This window comes from Gopherus flavomarginatus, chromosome 1 (genome assembly GCF_025201925.1).
Source record: "Gopherus flavomarginatus isolate rGopFla2 chromosome 1, rGopFla2.mat.asm, whole genome shotgun sequence".
Lineage (NCBI taxonomy): Eukaryota > Metazoa > Chordata > Testudines > Testudinidae > Gopherus > Gopherus flavomarginatus.
In genome coordinates, this window is record NC_066617.1 from 151002793 (window position 1) to 151025930 (window position 23138).

General features: G+C 48.1%; 1 protein-coding gene and 1 non-coding gene across 2 annotated transcripts in view; both read left to right on the forward strand.

Moving 5' to 3' along the window:
- LOC127046975 (uncharacterized) overlaps positions 1-23138 on the forward strand; it is a 117421-nt gene that overhangs the window by 38485 nt on the left and 55798 nt on the right. The window lies entirely within an intron of this gene.
- On the forward strand, positions 3271-3344 carry TRNAI-AAU (transfer RNA isoleucine (anticodon AAU)). Its single transcript has one exon. It is a non-coding gene; the product is annotated as a tRNA-Ile (tRNA).

Below are 23138 nucleotides of genomic sequence, written 5' to 3' on the forward strand. Positions count from 1 at the left end.
ACCTCCTTGGATTGTCACTGCTTGGTTAACCACTCAGTCACCACACCAATGCACATTAGACAGTACGCTACCCCAGCTACAAACTGGTGCTGATTTCCCATTTAGGACATTAGCCGTTACTGACAAGATGTGTCCGTTTTCTTTTCTTTATCTCATGCTGCTAGTTAGAAGGATCAGTATTGATTTTTTAAAAAAAAAATACACAACCCCCTAAACCTGCTTTTAGCAATCAGAATAATTTAGTGTCACCTTATTTTTGCCTGCCCCAGTACAAAAGCAGAGGCTTTTGTGGGTTTCCTGACTCAGAGGATGAAAATGAACGTGTGTCGGTCCGCACTGCTGTGAATCGTTGTCAAGCGGAACCCATCATCGGCATTGGTAGTGTAGACACAGCCTCAGACTCAGTGCTGGCTAGGGGAAGTATTGCCTCTAGAGACACCGAGGGGTGGTGTGAGATTGTCCTAGATTACTGAGTGGGGGCTCGTGCGGGTTCTGTGTTGTGTTCTTAAAAAGAATCCCCAAGATATTGAACCCTGGGCCATGTTGCTGCTGACTCCAACTGGCAGAAGGGTCACAGAAAGAAGCAGAGGGAAGGGGCGAAGCACTAGTGAATTTATGCAATTATTCAGTAAGGCAGAGGCCTGGCACCAAGGAACTACCTGTGCAAGCACCCTTGGCAGGGAGGGGGATCTGTGATGTCCTTGGTACTGGAGATACAGCCCAGGGAGGGGGCAGTAAATGGAGCGGGGCAGATTTGTGAGTTGGGAACCCCTCTCCCCGGGTATTTCCCCTGCAGGCTTGTTTCAGTGTCTCTTTTTGCTCTTTCCCTGTGTAACCCAGTGGTTCTCAAACTTTTGGAACTGGTGACCCCTTGCACAAAGCAAGGTGCCGAGTGCGACCCATGCCTATCAATTCAAAACACATTTTTTCATATTTAACGTTATTTTAAATGCTTAATTTATAACCCAATTCTTTAAAATGAGTTTAACTTTTGTCACCACTTTTAAATTAAGCCTGGAACACACTTTGATTGAATTATTGTTATAAGCAGAAAAGGGTTTTTAAAATAGTTACTGTTTAATACTGGGGGTATGAAGACATTTGTCAATATCACTTTTCACAGCAGACTTTGCTCCATTGCCACCCTCACTTCTGCTGCCTGCAGAGCTGGGTGGATTGTGACCCCCACATAATAAGCTCACCCCCCCACATGAGGTGTTGTAACTCCCAGTCTGAGAACTCCTGGGCTGCCCTTTCCCGCTCTGGCTGGGACACTTGACCCCTGTCCCGTTCCCAGGGGGCACGTGCTTTCCTGGAGCTGGATCTGCTGCTCCTGAGGGGAGTCAGAGCTGGGGGAAGGAGGTTGTCAGTGGGGCCAGCAGTGCTGGGAGACACAGACACAGGTGGGCAGAGATGGGCTAAGGAGGGGCCGCTTGTACAGAGTCACTTCCCTGCCAGCCCTCAGTGCTCTGGCCCCCGCTCCTCCCATCCCCTAGGGCTTGCCTTAATTCATACAGTCCCTTTCCCGTCATATCCCCAGCACATCAGTGATTGCGATAGCAGGGGCAGGTTTTCTCTGGGGCACTGAGCATTGCCAGGAGGTTGGTGGCTCCTTTCTTTCCTCACCTTGGAGTAAACTCAGCTTTTTATTCCATCCCTGATGTTTCATGGAATAACAACAGCAGCATGAAGAAAGAGGTGGGCACAGCAGGTCTCAGGGGAGGGGCAGAGAGGTGAAAGTGGTGGGCTGGGCTGGGCAGGGGAAGGAACAGAGAGGTGTGGGTGGCAGGCAGGACAGGTCTCAGGGGAGACGCAAAGAGGTGTGGGTGGCAGGCAGGATGGGTATTACGGGAAGGGCAGAGAGGTGTGGGTGGTGGGCAGACCTTGGGGCACAGGGTGTACAGGAACAAGCAGCAGGCAAGGAGGCCTCAGGGGAGGTGAGGAGCGAGCAAGAGGTGGACTAGCTTCTACGGAGCTTCCAGTGCTCATGCCCAGCCTCCTCACATGCAAGAGTCATGGGCCACCTATTCTCTGGGTCTTCAGTAACCAAGTCCCTCCCCAAGCTATGTTGATGGGAGAAGCCCTCCTGTTGATACAACACTATCTACACTGGGGTTAGGCTGATATAATTGCATTGCATGAGGGGGTGGTAAATTTTTATACACCCCTAAGTAATGTAATTACACTGACCTAATTTTGCAGCATACACCTGTGCAAAGAATCACACACACACCTTGGGAGCAAAACTTCACCTGCTCCTCTGCTTTACAGAATCAAAACACAAGCAAAGCTTGTCAGGCCCTGTCATAAACCTAGTCCCAGATCTGGACCTTAGGATCCAAAATATGGGGGTTAGCATGAAAACCTCTAAGCTTAGTTACCAGCTTGGACCTGGTAAAGCTGCCACCACCCAAAAAATTAGAGTGTTTTGGGGCACTCTGGTCCCCCCAAACCTTCCCTGGGGACCCCAAGACCCAAATCCCTTGAGTCTCACAACAAAGGAAAATAAACCTTTTCCCTTCCCCCCTCCAGGTGTTCCTGGAGAGATGCACAGAAGCAAACTCCGTGAATCTAAACAGAGGGATTCCACCCTCCCCGTTTCCAGCCTTGGAAAAAAGAAGTACCGAGAGCTAATCTCTCTTCCCCCCTCACCCAGAGGGAATGCAAAGTCAGGCTAGTAAATCTAACACACACAGATTTCCCCCTGACTTCTTCCTCCCACCAATTCCCTGGTGAGCACAGACTCAATTCCCTGGAGTTCTCCCACTAAAGAAAAACTCCAACAGGTCTTAAAAAGAAAGCTTTATATAAAAAGAAAGAAAAAGTACATAAAAATGGTCTCTCTGTATTAAGGTGACAAATACAGGGTCAATTGCTTAAAAGAAATATGAATAAACAGCCTTATTCAAAAGAATACAATTTAATACATTCCAGCAACTATACCATGTAAATACAAAAGAAAAAAACAATAACCCCTATTGTATTATGATCTCTGTACTCACAACTTGGACACAGAAGATTAGAAAGCAGGAAATAGAGAAACCCTTCCCATAGCCGAGAGGGAGATTCAAGACAAAGACTCAGACACAAACTTCCCTCCACCCAGATCTGAAAAAATCTGGTTTCCTGATTGGTCCTCTGGTCAGGTGTTTCAGGTACTTCTTTCCAGGTGTAAGAGACATTAACCCTTAGCTATCTGTTTATGACAGGCCCCTATGGGGGTTGGCAGGCAGTCAGGTGTGGGCAGACACAATCCTTTAAATAGCAGCAGGCACCATGGCTTAGCAGGTTAAAGCACCTGTTTAATAAACAGGAGATCCTGGATTCAACTCCCAGTGGTGCCTTGGGGAGTGGCTTTTGGGGCACCTGGCATTGGCTACTGTCAGAAAACAAGATTCAGAGCTAGATGGACCAATGGTCTATCCCAGTGTGGCTATTCCTTTGGTTTAAATTACACTCGCAGGCACTGATAATAGAGTTACTGAAAGTTGGGGTGTTAAGAGCTGATAGGTCAGTGGTCCAGTCCCCTCAAGGATGACCCATTACCTCTGGGACAGGGGTAGGTCTGGGCTCTCACACCAAATTGTGGCTGCCAGAATCTGGGGGCAGCTCATTTAGTTTACGCCGAAGGTTGAGACCTACTTTGTGCCCAGTGTCTGAGAATGAAAATCCTAAACCACCCTTTGAAATAACAAATGCAGCAGGACGTGTTATTGTCCCTGCCCCAAAGCAGACAGACCAATGGAGAAATGCCAGTGAGTCCATGGTAATACTTCACTGCGGTTTTACCATTTCCACTTGCTAAACTCCCTCCCAACCTTCTGGGCTCCTAGAGCAGGGTACTGAGCCTGAGCCGAGATATGTACATTGCAACTTTACTCCAGACCAAGCTGCATGATCCTGATTAATCCTACACGGCTCAGTCATGGGTGTTTCATTGCCTTGGAGACGTAGTCTAATGTTATGTCTACACTGTGATTAAAACACCTAGGGCACCTGTCACAAAGCCCGGGTCAGCTGACTCAGGCTTATGGGGCTTGGGCTGCAAGACTATAAAATTACAGTGCAGACATATGGGCTTGAACCCAACCTCTGAGACCCCAGCAGGGGCGAGGGTTTCTGAACCCAGGCTTCAGTGTGAACATAAACATCTGCACCAGTTTTTAGCCCCACAGCTTTAGCTCCATGAGCCCAAGTCAGATGACCCAGTCCAGCCCTGCGGATATCTTTATCCCAGGAGAGATGGACTCTAAGGGTACGTCTCCATTGCAATGTCAGCCCAGGTGTGGCACGCTGTGATCAAAGCAGCACCTGGAAGCCCCATATTCACCACTCTCATATAATGATGTCATGGTTCGTACAAAGTCTGCCTTGTGAGGTGTCATTTCAAAAGTCTTGATCTGTTGAACATTAATATCGTGTTGGATTATGTGTGCTAGCTTTGGTTGGAAAGTTATGAAGTTTTGCTCTGTGTGCATTACTGAAATATGTTATGAGGTTGGGAAATGCCCCCCACCAGCCTTTCAGGTGCGACAATGGAGGAGCCAGACTTGCTGCTGGCCCATTAAAGGTATCCACACTCCCAGGGACTACCCCAGGAACCATGCACAAAGCACACTTCTTCGAGATAGCACAGAGACAATGGACACTGCTTGACTCACATCGTAGCAAAGGAGTTTCCTAGCAAGTTGGAAGAAACTATGAAAGGCGGGTAGAGACATTATGAATTGGCTTCTCTCCCCCACAACTCAACAGCTAGAAACACACCTGGAGGACAAACACTGAACTGAGATAAACCAGAAGAGAATAATAACAGTAATACATTCAAACCAAAGGCCCCAAACAGACTAGTATTGGTTTTTCAGCAGAAAATTTTCAGTTTGGGGAATTTTGTTTTCTCAGTCAGCCTTTGCCAAGGGAAGCAGGGAGAAAATGTTTGAGTTGCCTCCTTCAGAACAGCTTGGCCTAGACACTAGCTCTGGTTCACTGTTGTGTCCTTGCTCAGGATGAGAGCATTTTAATTATTTGGGAAGGTCCCAGAGTGTTTGGGGGAGATTATGAGGATGTTACATTTTGAGATAAAACTAAGACATACAGGACTAGAGAAATGTTTTTTTTTAGAAATCTGGGATTTAGACATTTAATTTGAAGCAAGAGGGGGTCTGAGTTGCTGAGAAGGTTTTTGTTTGCAAGAAGCAACATTGTTTTATCTATCATTGTACCAAAGGGGGAGATGGTTGTGTATAAAGGAAGGGTGAAGACTAAATGCATCTAATGAGAAAGGGATTTGAACCCATGCATGCAGAGCACCATAGGTTAATAGTCCACCATCTTAACCACTTGGCCACCACATCTGAGCTTTTAACATAGGGACAGGAGGAGAAATCTAAGGTCAGCAGAGATAGGGACAATATGGCATTTTTAAATACTATGCGGAAGCAGGGTTTGAGTGAGCCCCCCCCTCACATCTAGTGAGGAACTGGGGAAAGACTTCAGGAACAGAGTGTGTTTGCATAGACACATCTACTCTGCCTAGGTATGCAGCATGATGGGGCTGCTTCCCCAAAATGACCAGTTTTTGCTGGTGTTGCGTTACAAATCACTTTAGGATTGAATGGAATGAAATGTTATTATCCTTCCTGTATGAGTGAAGGGCAGCAGAATATACCTAGTTGGTCCTGATGCAGGGGTAGGTGGGTGAGGAATAGCTTTTATTGGACTGCATAAAAGTAATTGAGGATGTCACCCTAAACCAGTGGTCCCCAAACATTTCACACTGTGCCGTCTTATCCATGGCGGAGGCCCCCCGGAAGCCACGGTCGATAACCAGGTCTTGGAGTGGAGCTGTGGCTTGCTGGGGAGATGGGTGCAGACACAGGTAAGGGGGTTGCAGCTGGGCCAGGGACACAAGCTCAGGCTGAGGATAGGGTGGGCGAAAAGCTGGGACAGAGTGGGGCTGAGTGGTGCTCCCTCCCTGTCCTCCACACGGGCTGGCTTAACCCTGAACATTCCTCTGTGCTCCCTAGGAGGCATGCCCCACATTTTGGGAATCACTGCCCTAAACTGACCCCTAGTCACTAAGCAGGGGCTAGTGATGCCAAAGCCCAGGACGGGGAGCGTCGCTAGAGTGGAGCCTGCAGGTCACATGCTGGGGGCTGACACAGGCTCAGTGCTCTGGAACAGCTCTGAAACCAATCCAGGCAGAGTCCTCATCAGTGTGACACTGCACAGGGGACCCTGTCACTGGGGGAAACCTCCTTGCCTTCAGCACGGCCTGGGACTGACCTTGGACCTTTCAGCACCCCTGTTCCATGCCAGGAGCTTCCTGTAGTGAGTCACCTTAGCAGGACACCTGGGAAAGCCTTACACCCCCACCCCCCGAACAGGGCCAGCTTTAGGCCAGTTCCATCAATTCCCCCGAATCGGGCCCCGCGCCTAAGAAGGCAGGGCCACCGGGGAGGTGGGGGGCAAATGTTCTGAGAGCTGGAGCAAAATACCTCCTAGTGAGCTATTGAAAGAGCTCAAACTGTTTAGCTTATCAAAAGAAGATTGAAAGGTGACTTCATTGAAGTGTTGAAGGGCCTTAATGGAGAGGAAAGATTGAGTATGAAAGGGCTCTTTAATCCATCAGAGAAAGGCATAACAAGACCCAATGGCTGGAAGGTGAAAAGAGACAAATTCCTATTACAACTAAGGCACAAATATTCAACAGCGAGGATGATTCACCACAGGGACAAGCTACCAAGGAAAGTGGTGGATTCACCATCTCTTGATGTCATTTAATGAAGACTAGGTGCCTTTCTGGAATGTGTTTGCCCCAAAAGTAGCTATTGTGTCATACCTGTGATATGCAGGGGGTCAGATTAGATGCTCCAATGGTCTCTTCTGGCCATAAAGTTGACTAATTTCTGAAAAACTGAGTGTAGCATTGGGAGCAGCATCTGATGTTTTCCTGTCTAGCCAGCTTGCTTCCTAGAATGAACGCTCCTTGAGTGGGGTGATCCACAGGGAATAGCTCAAACTTCCAAAGTGCCTGGCCAGGGGCAAGATATTGGCATAGCAAGGGAGGGGTGTGGCAGTGACATCACAAAGGTCTTTGGCAGGACCTCAGACTATTGGTCAAAGGTGGTGGGGAGGTGGTGACCTCACAGAGAGATGCTGACATCATCCAGGCAGGATGGGGAAAGGAGCCAGGGAAACCTCAGAGACCCCTGTGGCTTTGCTTCAGCAAGTCTCCTTCTCCAGGTCTCTCTTTGAGGACTGAGAGAGTATTCGGGTTCACGGACGTGAGCACCAGGAGGAATCTCTTTTGAGTTTTCTCCTTCCCTTTTCCTGATTTTACTAGAAAACAGCCGTCCCTGTTTAGAAGGTAAGAGCCTCCTGGAGGTTTGAAACCTGTTCAGTCTGATCCATCTGGTGACAGTTGAATTCTAGGCATGGAAAACACGAGCTTAAGGAGTCAGAATTTTATTCCACACCTGAGATTTTGTCCCATAGAATCACTGGGGACATTAGGCTTTGTCCTTTTTGTTTCACCTTTTCCTCCATCCATCCCTCCCTCCTCTCTCTTCATCTCTTGCTTCTTTTGTCTTTTCACCTGTTCCCCTCCCAACACCAGGAGCGGGGTGTGTGTGTGTGATCTCTTGCTTCTTTTGTCTTTGCACCTGTTCCCCTCCCAACACTAGAAGTGGGGTGTGTGTGTGTGTGTGTGTGTTTTGCGGGGGAGTGCTCAGCAGCTCCCAATGTGGGAGGTCCACCCAAAAATGTGGGGCTGAAATAGTGTTCGGGCAGTGATCCCCACCGGTTACCTGGACCATCCTTTGGGCTCTCTGGTGAGAACCCTCAGCCTCCTGTCCTCAGTCTCTACCCTGATTGTCTGAGCAGGGGGTTATTGACAGGGAGGTGACTCAGGTCCTTGTTGTTCTCTTTGAAGACCAAGTAAATAAGTTATAATCAGTTACATGTTTGATGAATTTTGCTGCTTCTCTGCATTAATTGTCTCTGAGCATTTCATGATCCTCTCTAACGTTGCAGTTCTCCTCAAATACTTGCTGAATAATTACTGTGCACTGTTGTTGGTCTGGAGCTCATCTGAGAGCACTTTATTCAGGTCATTCAATGTCTGAAATTCAAGATCCGATGGTTACTTTGAAAATCAGGGCTCTTGGGTCCTATGCCCAACTCTGTCACTGACTGGCTGTGTGACCTAAAAGAAGACAATTCTCCTTTCTCAGCCTTAGCTTCTCTCTCTTTCAAGTAGGGATAATAGTGATCCGCTCCTACCTACCTCATGATGGGTGGAGGATGAGGATCCATTGGAGAGTGTCACTAGGAATAGTGCATAAAATGAGGTGTCCTGTCACGTTTATTCAGAGCAGATTATGACATAATAGAATAGCTGAAATAGTCTACTCGATTTGTATTTTTTTTATTTTGAAATTGTTAAGAGCAGCAACTACTTAGCTCAGACTGAAGTATCTTATCTAATGTTTGTGATCTAAGTGTCTCCTCTTTGTGTGCGACGAGACAATTTAACACACTGTGACAAACAGGAGATGCTTTTGTTTTGCAACAAAATATTTTTGCAAAGAACTTTCATCCCACTTGTTTTGATTTTGAGAAACAAACTGGTTTAGTCTGAATGGGATTTTCTGACAGAAACAGTTTCAGTGAAATTTCCCCACCATCTCGATTCCTGGGCACTATCTCTGCCTCTGGCGGGTTTTGCTGTTTATTAGAACAGGAGTCAGGACTGGTGGTTTCTCTTTCTGTCTCTGCCACCCCCTTGCTGTGTAGGCCCTTGGATAGGTCACTTCCCTTCTCTGCACCTCAGGCTCCTCCCCATCTGTCCAGTGGGAACAGAGACAATTCTCAAACTCTAGGCGGTCGTGAGCCTGAGTGAGATAAGGGGCGTTAAAGCTCTCTGTGAAGGAGAAAGGGGAGTTTTGTCTAGTCTGCGGAAACAAGAAATGGTCGGGGCCAAACTTTTTAACCACTGCCTTTTTTAAAGCCCATTCAGGGATGTGAGTCCCTGTCTCTTAGGTACCTGTGATTCTTTGCCAGCAGGAGAGAAGAGGTTCCTGCCTCCATTTTTGTGTCCTTAACAAACCAGGTGTTGTGCCCCAGTTCTCATCTGAGATCCCTGAAAAAGAACATCTTCCCATCCTTGAACAAGACAGGACCTATTTTCCAAAGGGGAGCAAAGAGAACCTTGGGACTCACAGACTAGCTAGCCTCACTTCCACAGCTGGAGAGATCCTGGAATACATTCTTCAACAATCAGTTTGTCAGCAGCACCTACAGGATACCTTGGTTCTTAGGACTAGTGAGCGTGGATTTGTCAAGAACAAATCATTCCAAACCAATCCTCTTTCCTTCTTTGGCAGGGTTCCGGGCCTACTGGAGATGGGAAAACAGTAGAAAGGAACTATCTTGGTGTTACTAAGGCTTTTGACACAGTCCCATAGGACACTCTCAGAAGCAAACGAGGGAAATGCGGTCTAGACGCAATCAGTGTCATGTGGGTGTAGAGTAGGTTGAAAGCCCAGACTCCAAGAGCCCTTCTCCATGTCTGGCTGTCCAATGGAGAGGGTGCACCTAGTGGGTCCGGCAGGGATCAATCCAAGGTTCTGTACTATTCAATAGTTTCATGAATGATTTGGAAAATGGAGTGGAGAGCTTGCTTCTAAACTTTGCAACTGACACCAAGCACTTTGGAGCACAGGATTGGAATTCAAAATGCCCTTAACAAATTGGAGAATTGGTCTTCTTGAGCCAAGCTCCATGGCTGGGTCCCTCTCTCTAGACTGGGCTGAAGTGAAACCCCAGAGTCAAACACTCCTCCTCCTGGGCGGTGTGCTCTGACCTTGAATGGTCAGATGATGCTTAGCACTGTCAACATAAGAACATAAGAATGGCCGTACCGGGTCAGACCAAAGGTCCATCTACCCCAGTATCTGTCTTCTGACAGTGGCCAATGCTAGGTGCCCCAGAGGGAGTGAACCTAACAGGCAATGATCAAGTGATCTCTCTCCCGCCATCCATCTCCATCCTCTGACGAACAGAGACTAGGGACACCATTCTTTACCCAACCTGGCTAATAGCCTTTAATGGACTTAACAACCACGAATTTATCCAGTTCTCTTTTAAACACTGTTATAGTCCCAGCCTTCACAACCTCCTCAGGTAAGGAGTTCCACTAGTTGACTGTGCGCTGCATGAAGAACTTCCTTTCATTTGTTTTAAACCTGCTGCCTATTAATTTCATTTGGTGACCCCTAGTTCTTGTATTATGGGACTAAGTAACGATAATGCCTTATCCACTTTCTCCACATCACTCATGATTTTATATAACTCTATCATATCCCCCCTTAGTCTCCTCTTTTCCAAGCTGAAAAGTCCTAGCCTCTTTAATCTTTCTTCATATGGGACCCTCTCCAAACCCTTAATCATTTTAATTGCCCTTTTCTGAACCTTTTCTAGTGCTAGAATATCTTTTTTGAGGTGAGGAGACCACATCTGTATACAGTATTCGAGATGTGGGCGTGCTGTGGATTTATATAAAGGCAATAATATATTCTCAGTCTTATTCTCTATCCCCTTTTTAATGATTCCTAACATCCTGTATGCTTTTAGGACTGCCTCTGCACACTGCGTGGACACAGAGAACTATCCACGATGACTCCAAGATCTTTTTCCTGACTCATTGTAGCTAATTAGCCCGCATCATATTGTATGTATAGTTGAGGTTATTTTTTCCAATGTGCATTACTTGAAATTTATCCACATTCAATTTCATTTGCCATTTTGTTGCCCATTCACTTAGTTTTGTGAGATCTTTTTGAAGTTCTTCACAATCTGCTTTGGTCTTAACTATCTTGAGTAGTTTAGTATCATCTGCAAACTTTGCCACCTCACTGTTTACCCCTTTCTCCAGATCATTTATGAATAAATTGAATAGGATTGGTCCTAGGACTGACCCTTGGGGAACACCACTAGTTACCCCTCTCCATTCTGAGAATTTGCCATTAATTCCTACCCTTTGTTCCCTGTCTTTTAACCAGTTCTGAATCCATGAAAGGACTTTCCCTTTTATCCCATGACAGCTTAATTTACGTAAGAGCCTTTGGTGAGGGACTTTGTCAAAGGCTCTCTGGAAATCTAAATACACTATGTCCACTGGATTCCCCTTCTCCACATGTTTGTTGACCCCTTCAAAGAACTCTAATAAATTAGTAAGACACGATTTCCCTTTACAGAAACCATGTTGACTATTGCTCAACAGTTTATGTTTTTCTATGTTTCTGACAATTTTATTCTTAACTATTGTTTCGACTAATTTGCCCCATACCGACATTAGACTTACCAGTCTGCAATTGCCAGGATCACCTCCAGAGCCCTTTTTAAATATTGGTGTTACATTAGTTAACTTCCAGTCATTGGGTACCGAAGCCGATTTAAAGGACAGGTTACAAACCTTAGTTAATAGTTCCGCAACTTCACATTTGAATTCTTTCAGAACTCTTGGGTGAATGTCATCTGGTCCCGGTAACTTGTTTATGTTGAGTTTATCAATTAATTCCAAAACCTCCTCTAGTGACAATTCAATCTGTGACAGTTCCTCAGATTTGTCACCTGCAAAAGCCAGCTCAGGTTTGGGAATCTTTCTAACATCCTCAGCTGTGAAGACTGAAGCAAAGAATCCATTTAGTTTCTCCGCAATGACTTTATTGTCTTTAAGCGCTCCTTTTGTATCTCGATCATCAAGGGGCCCTGGTTGTTTAGCTGGCTTCCTGCTTCTGATGTACTTAAAAAACATTTTGTTATTACCTTTGGAGTTTTTGGCTAGCTGTTCTTCAAACTCCTCTTTGGCTTTTCTTACTACACTCTTGCACTTAATTTGGCGGCATTTATGCTCCTTTCTATTTGCCTCACTAGGCTACGCTGGGGGAAGCTAAAGCCAAGGGACCTGTTATAATGAATCAGCTTTCCACCAGGTGGCATCAACCCCCTCTCTGGGTTTCTATCCCAGAAATACTGTCAGCTCAATGATTTTTCCCCTGACAGAGCTTCCAGCTTATAAACAGAAGAAGTGGAGAGGATTGCCCTGGGATAAATGAAAGCAAAGGAGAATTACTCCTCTGATGACTTTTTATTTTGCTCCTGTGATACTGATGGAGGAACCAGAAGCATAATTTGAGTTTGTGATACCATGTCATCCGTTTTTGGGGCTCAGCTTGTGACACTGAGCACAGGAGATCCTTCACTCTCTGTTCTTGTCCCTTCAAGGCAATGGAGAATGGACCAACGTCTGACAGGTCCCATCCAACAATACAAGAAACTGAAATGCACAGAAAGTTTCTCACCATAGGATTCACTGACCAGGCCAGGGGAAAAGTTTTGCCAGAACTCTTGGTTATAATATCCTTCCCTGACCTTAAATGGAAAGCAAGGGGATAACTCTCAGAGCACATAACCACAGCTTATTAGTTTCACATTCTACACTGTCAATGTACCCTTCTCCCTCCCCCTCTATATTGACCAGCCAGGCCTGCCCCCCTCAAGCCATGCCAAGACTCTTCTGGGTAAGGAGCTTGGAATTTACCCAGCTAGGGGCTCTAAATGCACCACTTTTGAAGATGTTTGAATTCCCTCCAACTTCTCTCATACAAATGCTAAATAGTTGGTGGTGTAATGTTAAAGGAGAGGTTGAAATTAGGCTATTTCTTCAGGTAGAAGACAGTGATTGTGTCAGAAGTGGGATGTGAATGTGCGCGTACATATGGAGCCTAGAGCAACAAATGACAGTGTTAGGGGGCTTATTCCTTCACCCTTTCACTTCCCTGGTCCTTCTCGCATGAACAGACAGTAACAATACCCGAAGTCCAAAGGCACAAACAATTCTATGTTTATTGGGGTGAACTTCCAGCAAGTATGATTGCAGTTTCCTTCCTTAGTGTCCCCTTCCCAGCTCTGACACCGCAGAGCCTTGTCTGTGTCCCTGTTTCTGTTCCCATCCCCTGTTCCCATTTCCCCCTTTAGCAAAACATGATCCCAATTCCCCCATCCCCAGTCCCTGTTCCCATTTCCCACCCCCAGCCTTTACTTCCTGATTGACTGCAGACTATATAGTAAAACCTGAGTTTTGCTTAGCTATTTCTTAACCAATCATTTTACTGAATTTTAACTAACCAATCCTAACATAATGTAACATGGTTATTTAACCAATTATGCCCCACCATCTTAATTAGTTTACACCCAACAAAATTAATTATACAGCAGACAGAAACAATCACAGAACCAGACAGAGACCATGCAAATAAACATACAAAACAATACAGAAGTGAGAATTTCAGAACTACATCTATACAGACATAAGGGTTTTCCAGCTGTGTCTATTGATAAGTGAGTTCTTGCCAGACAGGGTGTTATCAAACTAAGTGTCCCTTTCTCTGGAGGTGATAGAAATATCAGGACAGGACTGAATTCCTAATAGCCCAATAGCACCTTATTTCAATGTGACTCATTTGGAATGTGTGAATGTGACCATACACTTCCCAGCTTATGGCTGCCATTCCTGCTTAGCTGAAGAACCAAGCCTCAGGTGTTAGTTCAGTTTTGGTTTTGGGCTGGGTAGTTGGAATTCCGGGAATCTCAAGCTGGGAACTAAGCTCCCTGAACCTCTAGAGGGACTCGATTGAGGGGTTCTGGCTGTGCCTACAAGTTCTGCTGTAGCCTGTGTTCCTGTTGTCCAATAAACCTTCTGTTTTACTGGCTGGCTGAGAGTCACCGTGAGTCCGAGGAAGAGGGGTGCAGGGCCGGACTCCCCCACACTCCGTGACAACCTCTATAACTAGCTAAGTGATAAAAATACACCTAAATTCTTAACGTATAGGCCTTTGCAGACAGGCATGAATATCTGTATCCTAACAGTCCTCAAGGGCAAGCAGCCTCTGGGTAAGGGAGTGGGGACTCAGATCCTTCTGCTAGCCAATTCCACCGAGGTCATGTATAAGCCAGGGAAGTTTGCCACAATAGCAGGACCACATGACCCCTTTACATTTGCCCTCTGTTGTCATTGCTTCCCTCTCTGTTCCCCTCATCTCTACTGCTCTCTTTCTGGGCTTTCCCAGCACCTGGCCCCACAACACTTCCTGGCAGCCAGAGCCTGCACTTTCTACACCTGCAGATGTGGCCTCTCTCCTGATTGGTAAGGAAAGGAACCTTTCCAGGAAATGGCCACAGCTTCTGGGAATCTGCAAGTGTCTGTGAAGAGAGTTTGGGTCCTGGCACACAAGGCAACTTAAAAGCTGGGTGCTTAGATAGGGGCTTGAACTCTGGACCCTCAGATTAAAAGCTTGATGTTCTACTGACTGAGCTACCATGCAGGTAAAAGAGAGGCAAAGAAAGTCCCCAGAACCCCTCCTCTTTTTCTGCACAGTCACTGCCTGTCAGCAGAACTCCTCCTCCTCCTTAGGGAGACTAAATCTAAGCACCTAGACAGCCAGTCTGTCTGCTGCACCCCAATCCCCCATGCCTGAGTCTCCCTGACAAAGCACTGCACCTGGCCCCATAAAATTAAGTCTCATGTCTAGCTGGGAACTCGACTTCCTGTGCCCAGAGAGTCTGAGCCCCCCTCAGTAGATGACCTGAGAAATACAGTATCCAGCTTTTCTAAAGAAGTGCTTAGACTCCCTCATCATGTGGCCTAAAGGATAAGGCATCTCCCTGTAGATCAGATGATTCAGGATTTGAGTCCTCTCATGGTTGTGTTTACTTTGTGCTACAAGTCCTGCTTTCTTCACAGCTGGAACCTCTCCTTGGCCACTCAGGCCAATGCTCTGGCCTCAGCTACAGCCCCAGGAAGGAGTTGGTGGTTGGGTGTCACAAAGGCTGGGGCATGAGCCCCAGGTGCTTCCAGTCTAGCCTTTGCCATTCCTGACTTGCCAAAGAAAATGGGCGGCTCCATTGCCAAAGTGAGCACCATGAGTGGAAACAGACAGAAGCTCCATCAGGGGGCCTGGCCCTGCTTTTCTACCTTCTTCTGATGTTGGCCACAGAGCACCAGCAGCTGCCCCACATGCTGGTCTGTGGGTGTCTTTCAGTGGGGGTTTGGCATGGCAGGGAGCAGGCTGGCTGGATGTCTTTGTGGCTGTCTGCTGGCCACGCATAGGCATGGTCCTGCCCTCGTCTTGCCCCGCTTCCATTGCTCTGCGGCTTTTAAACCTTCCCCTGGAGCTGTCAGCATCAGCAGCCTCTGCTCTAGGTGCCCAGAGGAGGAGAGGTGTGCTGGGCTCCCGCCTGGGACTCTGCCTCCCTCCTGCCTAGCCCTAACTATGAAGCCTGGCCCTGGCATTCCTTTCTTTAAATGCCACGTGGGCAAGAGGAAAAGCACAGTGACAAGTGCCAAACTTGTGGGCATCAGGTGAAGCCATGAGAAACTCAACCATCAGTAGCCAGTTCTAGAGCCCTAACCCACTGCAGCCATCCCACCCAGAGGCCTGAGCCACCCATTAGGATGGGAAAGACTTGTTCTTATACAACTGGAGACAGGGAAGTTGAGCACTGTAGCTCCTGGTCTTTACCAAAAGCCAACACAAGGTCCCAGTGAAATTTGAACTCAGATTACAAGGTTCAGAGTGCTGCCCATTACACCATGGGACCAGCTTGTACTGCTGTCTCTGTGCATTGGTGACTCTCATGGGGCTGACTCATGTAAGGGACTGTTGGCCCCTTACTAAAACTTAGTGGGGGGTTTGGTTGCCTAGTTCCCAGTCCCAATAGAAGAGGGAAGGGTCAATGGGAAATAGGACCCTGAGACAGTCCCCAGGGACAGTGGGGAGAGGTCAAAGCTCCAAGTTAGCCGGACTGACAGGTCAGGCAGTGTAATGAGGGAGTCACCAAACCAGAGAGTCCCATCATCCATGTGAGCTGGAACTGCCTGGGCAAGAGTGAGGCAGAGCTAAGCAGAGAGCAGGAGCCCAAGAAGAGCCAGGAAGAAGAGCTGTGCAGGTGTAGTGCCAGAAACTGCTCCCTGTAGGACTTTGCAACCTGTAGCAGTTACTGATACCTGAGGTTGTTATTTGCCGACTTGTCCTAATTTGCTAAAACTTTATGGGTGGGGGGGATGGAAGCATAAAGGTTTCATCCTTCAAATGACCCTGCCTGGTGTAATCTGTATATATTATCTCTTAATACAGGAATGTAAAAAATAGAGTGAGGTCATTTAAACATCATTTCTTTTGCAGCTTCATTTACTGTGCTAACAATGTAGCATTCTGACACCGATACTTCTGCCCATGTGACCTGTGGGTTGGATTCATTTTAGTGGGATGCAGGACATGTGGAGGATAATTTAAACCCTTAATTTCCTTAGGGTTTCCCTTCAATATACTTCTATGCTGGTGTGATTTCTGACCAATGCACATCTATCATATTTATTACAATAGCACAAGTAAGTAAGTCACACAAGTGACATAGTCTAAGGGCTTGGCTACACTTGCAAGTTAGAGCCCATTAAAGCAGCCCTGGGTGCTCTAACTCCTGAGGTGTCCACACTGGCAAGGCACATGGAGCACCTGGGCTCTGCAGCTGGAGCGCTCCGGGTAATCCACCTCCATGAGAAGCATAAAGCTCACTGCGCCCCACTGAAATGCCCGGGCGTCAGTGTGGACGACATGTTGCATTACTGCACTGTGATTGGCCTCAGGAAACGTCCCATAATCCCCTGAAGCCAAGTGTCCACTCTGGTTATTGTTTTGAAATCGGCTGCAGGCATGCAGATATCCCCTTTCAAAGCTCCATTTCTGACAGCCGGCTGCTTTTCTGCTCTGGGACAAAGCAACCATTAGTGTGGAAAGTTGCTGTTGTGAGTGTGTGTGAGAGAGAGGCGGTGTCATAAACAGATAGCTAAGGGTTAATGTCTCTTTCACCTGGAAAGGAGTAACCTGAAACACCTGACCAGAGGACCAATCAGGAAACAAGACTTTTTCAAATTTGGGTGGAGGGAAGTTTTGGGTGTGAGTTCTTTGTCCTTTGTCTTGTGTCTGACCCTCTCGGCTCTGAGAGTGATTTTTCTATCTCCTGCCTTTCTAATCTTCTGTTTCCAAGTTGTAAGTACAAAAATAGTAAGACAATAAGATTTATATTGTTTTCTTTTGTATTTACATGTGTGTAGTTGCTGGAATGTTTTGAATTGTATTCTTTTTGAATAAGGCTGTTTATTCATTTTTCTTTTAAGCAATTGACCCTGTATTTGTCACCTTAATACAGAGAGACCATTTTTATGTCCTTTTCTTTCTTTTTTATATAAAGCCTTCTTTTTAAGACTTGTTGGAGTTTTTTCTTTAGTGGGGACTCCAGGGAATTGAGTCTGCAGCTCACCAGGGAATTGGTGGGAGGAAGAAGTCAGGGGGGAAAATCTCTTTGTGTTAGATTTACTAACCTGACTTTGTATACCCTCTGGTGAGGGGGGAAGTACTTGTGTTTCCAGGACTGGAAACAGGGAGGGTGGAGTCCCTCTGTTTAGATTCACGGAGCTTGCTTCTGTATATCTCTCCAGGAACCCAGGGAGGGAACACCCGGAGGGGGGAAGGGAAATGGTTTATACCCCTTTGTTGTGAGACTCAAGGAATCTGAGTCTGGGGGTCCCCCAGGGAAGGTTTTGGGGAGACCACAGTGCACCAGGCACTGTATAGATTCCTGGCTGGTGGCAGCTTTACCAGGTCCAAGCTGGTAACTAAGCTTGGAGGTTTTCATGCTAACACCCATATTTTGGACGCTAAGGTCCAGATCTGGGAAAAATGTTATGACAGGGGGGTCTGCTGCTGTCTGAACACACAAGACAGCATGCTAACACACTTTCAGGCCCCCAAACACACTGTCTCTCCCCCCACATAGACACAACACACTCCCTGTCACACTTCACCCCCGCCCCCATTTGAAAAGCATGTTGCAGTCACTTGCACACTGGGATAACTACCACAATGCACTGCTCTCTGTGGCATTGTCAGAGCTGCTAATGTGGCCACTCCAGTGCGCTTGCAGCTGACAGTGTAAACACACGGCAGCGTTTTCCCTGCTGTGGTTTAACTCCCAGCCTCTACATCTGCAAGTGTAGCCAAGCCTTAAATTTGCCAGATCAACCAAACTACGTAACTGCCCTTTACCATCATTTGCAGTGAGTAGAGGCAACATGGAGCACACACTGCACTTGCTGGCTCAGCCTTGTACATGCTGGGGTGGCCACCTTCCCATTGATGAGACCTGGTCCCACCATCTCCATGGAGCTCCAGTCTGCCCTGCTCCCGTCCCTGTCTGTGTTGTTTTCTCTAGCAGTTGACTGGAAGGTGCGCACTGGCTGCATGCCATGTAGCCGTGTTGTCTCCAAGGGTGAAAGCAGGTAGAATGGCGCCTTCATAGCTCACCCAATATTCCATAACATAGTTAAGGAAAATATTTCTCAATGAACTCTCAGTAAAAGATCAGAAACAGCCACTGTCTGCATCAGTCTACGAGCATTGGTATTTTCTTGAAATTTGTCAGACCAACCTAACTAACACCTAAACATATTTGAATCTCTTTTCAACTGTTTCTCATTCTCAAGGTCTGCTTTGCCTCCAGACAGATCCATTCTCTTTCATAACGGCCTTGCTCTTTCATTGAGGTGTCGGAGTAAACACTCCCCTTCCCTCTATTCTCAGACAAACACTAGTATTAACTGTTTGCTACTGATGGGTCTAGAAAGCATTTGTGGAGTGGAAGATGCTGTTTCTGGGGGATCGTTCCCAAGATCCAGTACTTTGTATTCAAATGTCTCCCAGCATTGTTGGTGAAAATAACACCAAGGCTTCTTTGCAATATAAAAGAGTTTTTTACCCTAGATAGGACTTGAACCTACAATCTCTGGCTTAGGAAGTCAATGTGTTATCCATTAGGCCACTGAAATACATCTGAAAAAAGAATGGAAATTCCCTCTCTTAATTGCACATTCCTCACATTCACTCAGAAGCCAAATACCTCATTTAATCGCGTTACAGAAATGTCTGCATCCCCTGGCAGCGAGGCAACGGGGCAGGTCGCAGACAGAGCTGAGCATCACCTTTCTGCCAGCCATCTTTAGAGAAGAACCCTACCCTAGAGTCACCTCTCCCTCCTTCAGCACCTCCATGTCTGTGGCTCTGAGTGGCAGTAGGATGATTAGGGGGCAAATCTGGGGCTGGAAGGGGGGTAAGGTCAGCCTGTAAGGAGTAACCAGGTGGGGCAGACCCAGGGGAGGCTGTGGGCTGCTGGTCGGTTGTTGGGATCTGAGCTCTAGATAAAAGCTGCACAGTGACCTGACCCCAGGGTTATAAGGCCAACATAGTGACCCCCTTATTGGCCTCGGTGAACCGCAAACCCTTGTTACTAAAGGCATTTAGGAGTCTCTGTCCATTAATAACTTCTGGGAGCTCCCCAGGAGGCTGTGAGCATCAGCCACTTCCTGCCTCACAGGTTAGACTCTTGGCGCTGTGCCAGCCACCTCCTCGCTTGCAGGCCCAGTGTAAGAAAGAGGCCCAATGCTAGCAGAAGAGGGTTTTGGTTAATCGACCTCTGTGTTATAGGCACAGGACGCTTCCACTCAGTAGCATAGCTGGGGGGGAGCAAGGGGAGCAGCTAAGGGTGTTGGGTTCCTCCAGTGGGGCTGTGGAGAAGCCATTTGTTTTCCTGTTTGCACTCCTTTGCGGTGTGAAAACTGGGGAGGGGAGGCAGAAGCCCCACTTCCCTCCCAAAATGTCCAGAGGGGAAGCCAGGACAACAGGGTGGGGCAGCAAGTGGTGGCCAGACTCTCACCGCCAGGGTCTAGTCTAGCTCAGGGTCCAGCTCAACTTCCTCCCCACGCCACTGGCCCCCAGTCCCCTTCCACCACCAGGTGAACCTGGGAATTAAGGCAGGAATGGGGTGAGGAAGCAAGTCAAGCTGAGCAAGGCAGGCAAAAGCGAGTCTTGTCTTCATGGGCCGCTCACAATGACATCCTTTTTGTGTACAAGTGCTGCAAAAACATCCTGGACAGAGAAGCAGCAGGCCAAAACACTACCTCACAGCTGCCAAAGTAACTCAGTTGGGAGAGCGTTAGACTGAAGATCCCTGGTTCAATTCTGGGCTTTAGCAGGCCCTTTTATCCCTCTTTGTGCAGGGGCAGCTTGTTTTCTGGGAGCACAGCAGCACCTTTATCTGAGGCAAGTACCTGATTTTGAGCTCCCCAGCAGGACAAGAGAGTGCGGGCTTCTGCCCCTAGTTGGCCCACCTGACCTATAACAATGGTCGATAGGAGCTGTCTCTTCCACATGACTTATTGGTCAACCCAATATGGTGGGAAGAGAGTGAGGCAGGATGGCCCTCGGAGATGATGACAGAGGGGGCAGGGACTGGGAAGGAAAGCTCCTCTGCAAAGCCGAAGAAGGGCAATACTGGGGAAGAGGCATCTGTAAAGGTGTCCATGTAGAACGTGGCAGGGATTCAGGAGGCTCTTGATATTCAGTGCCTTGGAGCAGCTAAACTTGGACATGGTGGGCATTCAAGAAATGCACATAAATGACTTTAGGGTAGCTCGATGGGCAGAGGGTGATTGGAGGAAGGGCCTGTCTTTCTGGTCCTCTGGGCCAGGGAAGAACGATGGGGTTGGACTCTCGTTCTTCACGTTAGCGGTGCAAGTACAGAAGGTGGTGGAGCTCCAACCAGGGAGCTAATTACTGTTGGACTTTGTACTCTGTGACAGTAGTTACCACTATATTAGTGTTTATAGTCCCCAGTTAAGGTGTGAAAGGAAAGATCTATTGTAGGAACTGGCTCCCTTCCTCTGGACCGCACGGTGTTTGGTGTTGGGGGGGGTGGATTTTAATTGTGTCAGCCAGCCTGGGGACCGCTGGTCCTGTTTTCCCGACCGTCAGAGGAAACGTTTTTACAATGACCATTACCTGGTGCAGGTCTGTAGCGAGGTCGGCTTAGAGGACGCATTTCTCCACAGTGGAACCAGTGGTGGACAGGCAGTAACCTCCTGTTCCTTTGACCCGAGCTCACACCAGCTGCAGAGGGGGTACACCTTTCTGCGGGGACAGACCAGGAGTCGCACTGACTGGATTTACGAGAAGGAGAGCACGTCAACAACCCAGTGCAGGGTGCTGCCAATGAACTGTTCAGATAACGCAGCTCTCACCGTGTGCTCAATGTGGGCAATTCCCTGACCCAGGGCAGAGGATATTGGAAGCTGAGCATCCAGAGCTTTCAAGATAAAGGCGCAGGGGGGCGATACCTGGCAGTGTTGGCAGAACAGGAAAGCATCAGAGGGTTCTATGGCAACCAGGGGGATTGGTGGGAGTGGGTGAGGGAGGAGTTGCGGCAAACACCACAACATTAAAGAACCCAGCAGTGCCAGTCCTGCAGTGTTGCCTGTGGGATTTCCACAAGAGCATCCAGGCTGGGAAGCCAGTCAGCGTATGACTGCACGACTGGATCAAGCAACAGCTGGCTGAGTTCCAAGAGATGAGGCTGCAGCTGGCCAATATGAGTGGGACCACTGAGTGAAGGGAGGGGGGGCCTCCCCTGACATTTTTGTGGACTTCAGGGAATGGAGACAAAGCAGGGGGATGCGGGGACTCAGGGCAGGATCTGCGGATCTGATAGTCAATGGAGGAAGAGAGAGAGTCCTACGAGAGGAAGCCGCTGGTGGGAAGCAATAAGTGCAGACTGCAAACCAGCCAGCCGAGAGTCACAGGGGTCTAGAAAATGAAACAGCAGCAGGTCCCATGGTGTAAAAGGCAGTACTCAAGACTTTGAATCCTGTAATCTGAGTTCAAATCTTAGTGGGACCTCGTGGAGATATGTTGGTTTGCTGCAAATCCCTCCAGCTCAATGTTCTTGGCTACCCTCTCTCAGGGTGAACTAGAATTACTTTTTTCCCTCATGCTGGGTGACTGATGCCCACTGGAGATAGGTCTTTGGTCTGGCTGGTTCAATGGGCTGGCTGCTATAGGCTGGGGTCCTAGAACTTAACAGTCTGGATAGAGACTCCTGTGGGTTGACCATATGGCTGTTTCTCGCTGCTTCACCTGATGTCCACAACTTTGGTCCCTGCAGCTGCCACACTCTTCCTCTTGCACAGATGGCATTTAAAGAAAGGAGTGCCAGGGCCAGGCTTCATAGTCAGGGCCAGGCAGGAGGGTGGAAGAGTCCCAGACTGAAGCCCAACACATCTCTCATCCTCTGGGCACCTAGAGCAGAGCCACAGAGCAACCAAGGGCAGGGCAAGAGGAGGGCAGGACCATGCCTATGTGTGGCCAGCAGACGACCATAAAGACACCCGGCCAGCCTGCTCCCTGCTAAGCCAAACCCCCACTGAAGGCCACCCACAGACAAGCATTCGTTCTGCGGCCAGCATCACAAGGTGGTTGGAAAGCAGGTGGGGCCTCTGACTGTTCCCACTCAAGGGACTCCTTTTGGCCATGAGGCAGGAGATATTTCCCCCAAGAGGCTTTTTCTGGGCTGCTAAGAAGCACAGAAGTAACCGGTGTTTGCTCTTGCGGTGAAAGGGGTTAATACGTTTAGGTGGCCTGGCTAGCTCAGTTGACAGCACCTCTGGCTCTTACTCTTACAATTTCCTGTTTGGGTGCTTGGGGCTCCTCTTCAACAATACAACCCATGTTACCCTGTTCTGTGGTGCAGGGAGATCACAACCAGCGTCTCTGGAGTGTCAGGGCAGGTCACAATCTCTCCCGCACATGTCCCAGGCCTCCTTCCCAGGCCCTGGCTGTGCTGCAGGGATACCATGGGCTGGACACTTGCTCTAGCAGTGGCCACATGCTCTAGGTGACAGGACCCTTGTTCCCAGTGTCTGCCCCCCATGTAGATGATACAACCCCCACACCCCTGAAGGTCTGTCCTGCAAGGCCTCTTGACTGGTGGCATCTCTTTGTGCTGGGCCTTCTGCCCATGGTCCCCTTCGCTCTCTCAAGCTGCTCACTGCACCCACCTCCAGCCCCTGTGCTGCTGCGGCTCTACCTCCAGCTCCCTGGGCTGCTTCTCTGGCTCCCCTTGCTGCAGCTCGACTCCCAACACAGATCTGCCGTGGTTCTCCCTGGCTGGCGCAGCTCTGCTCCCTGGCT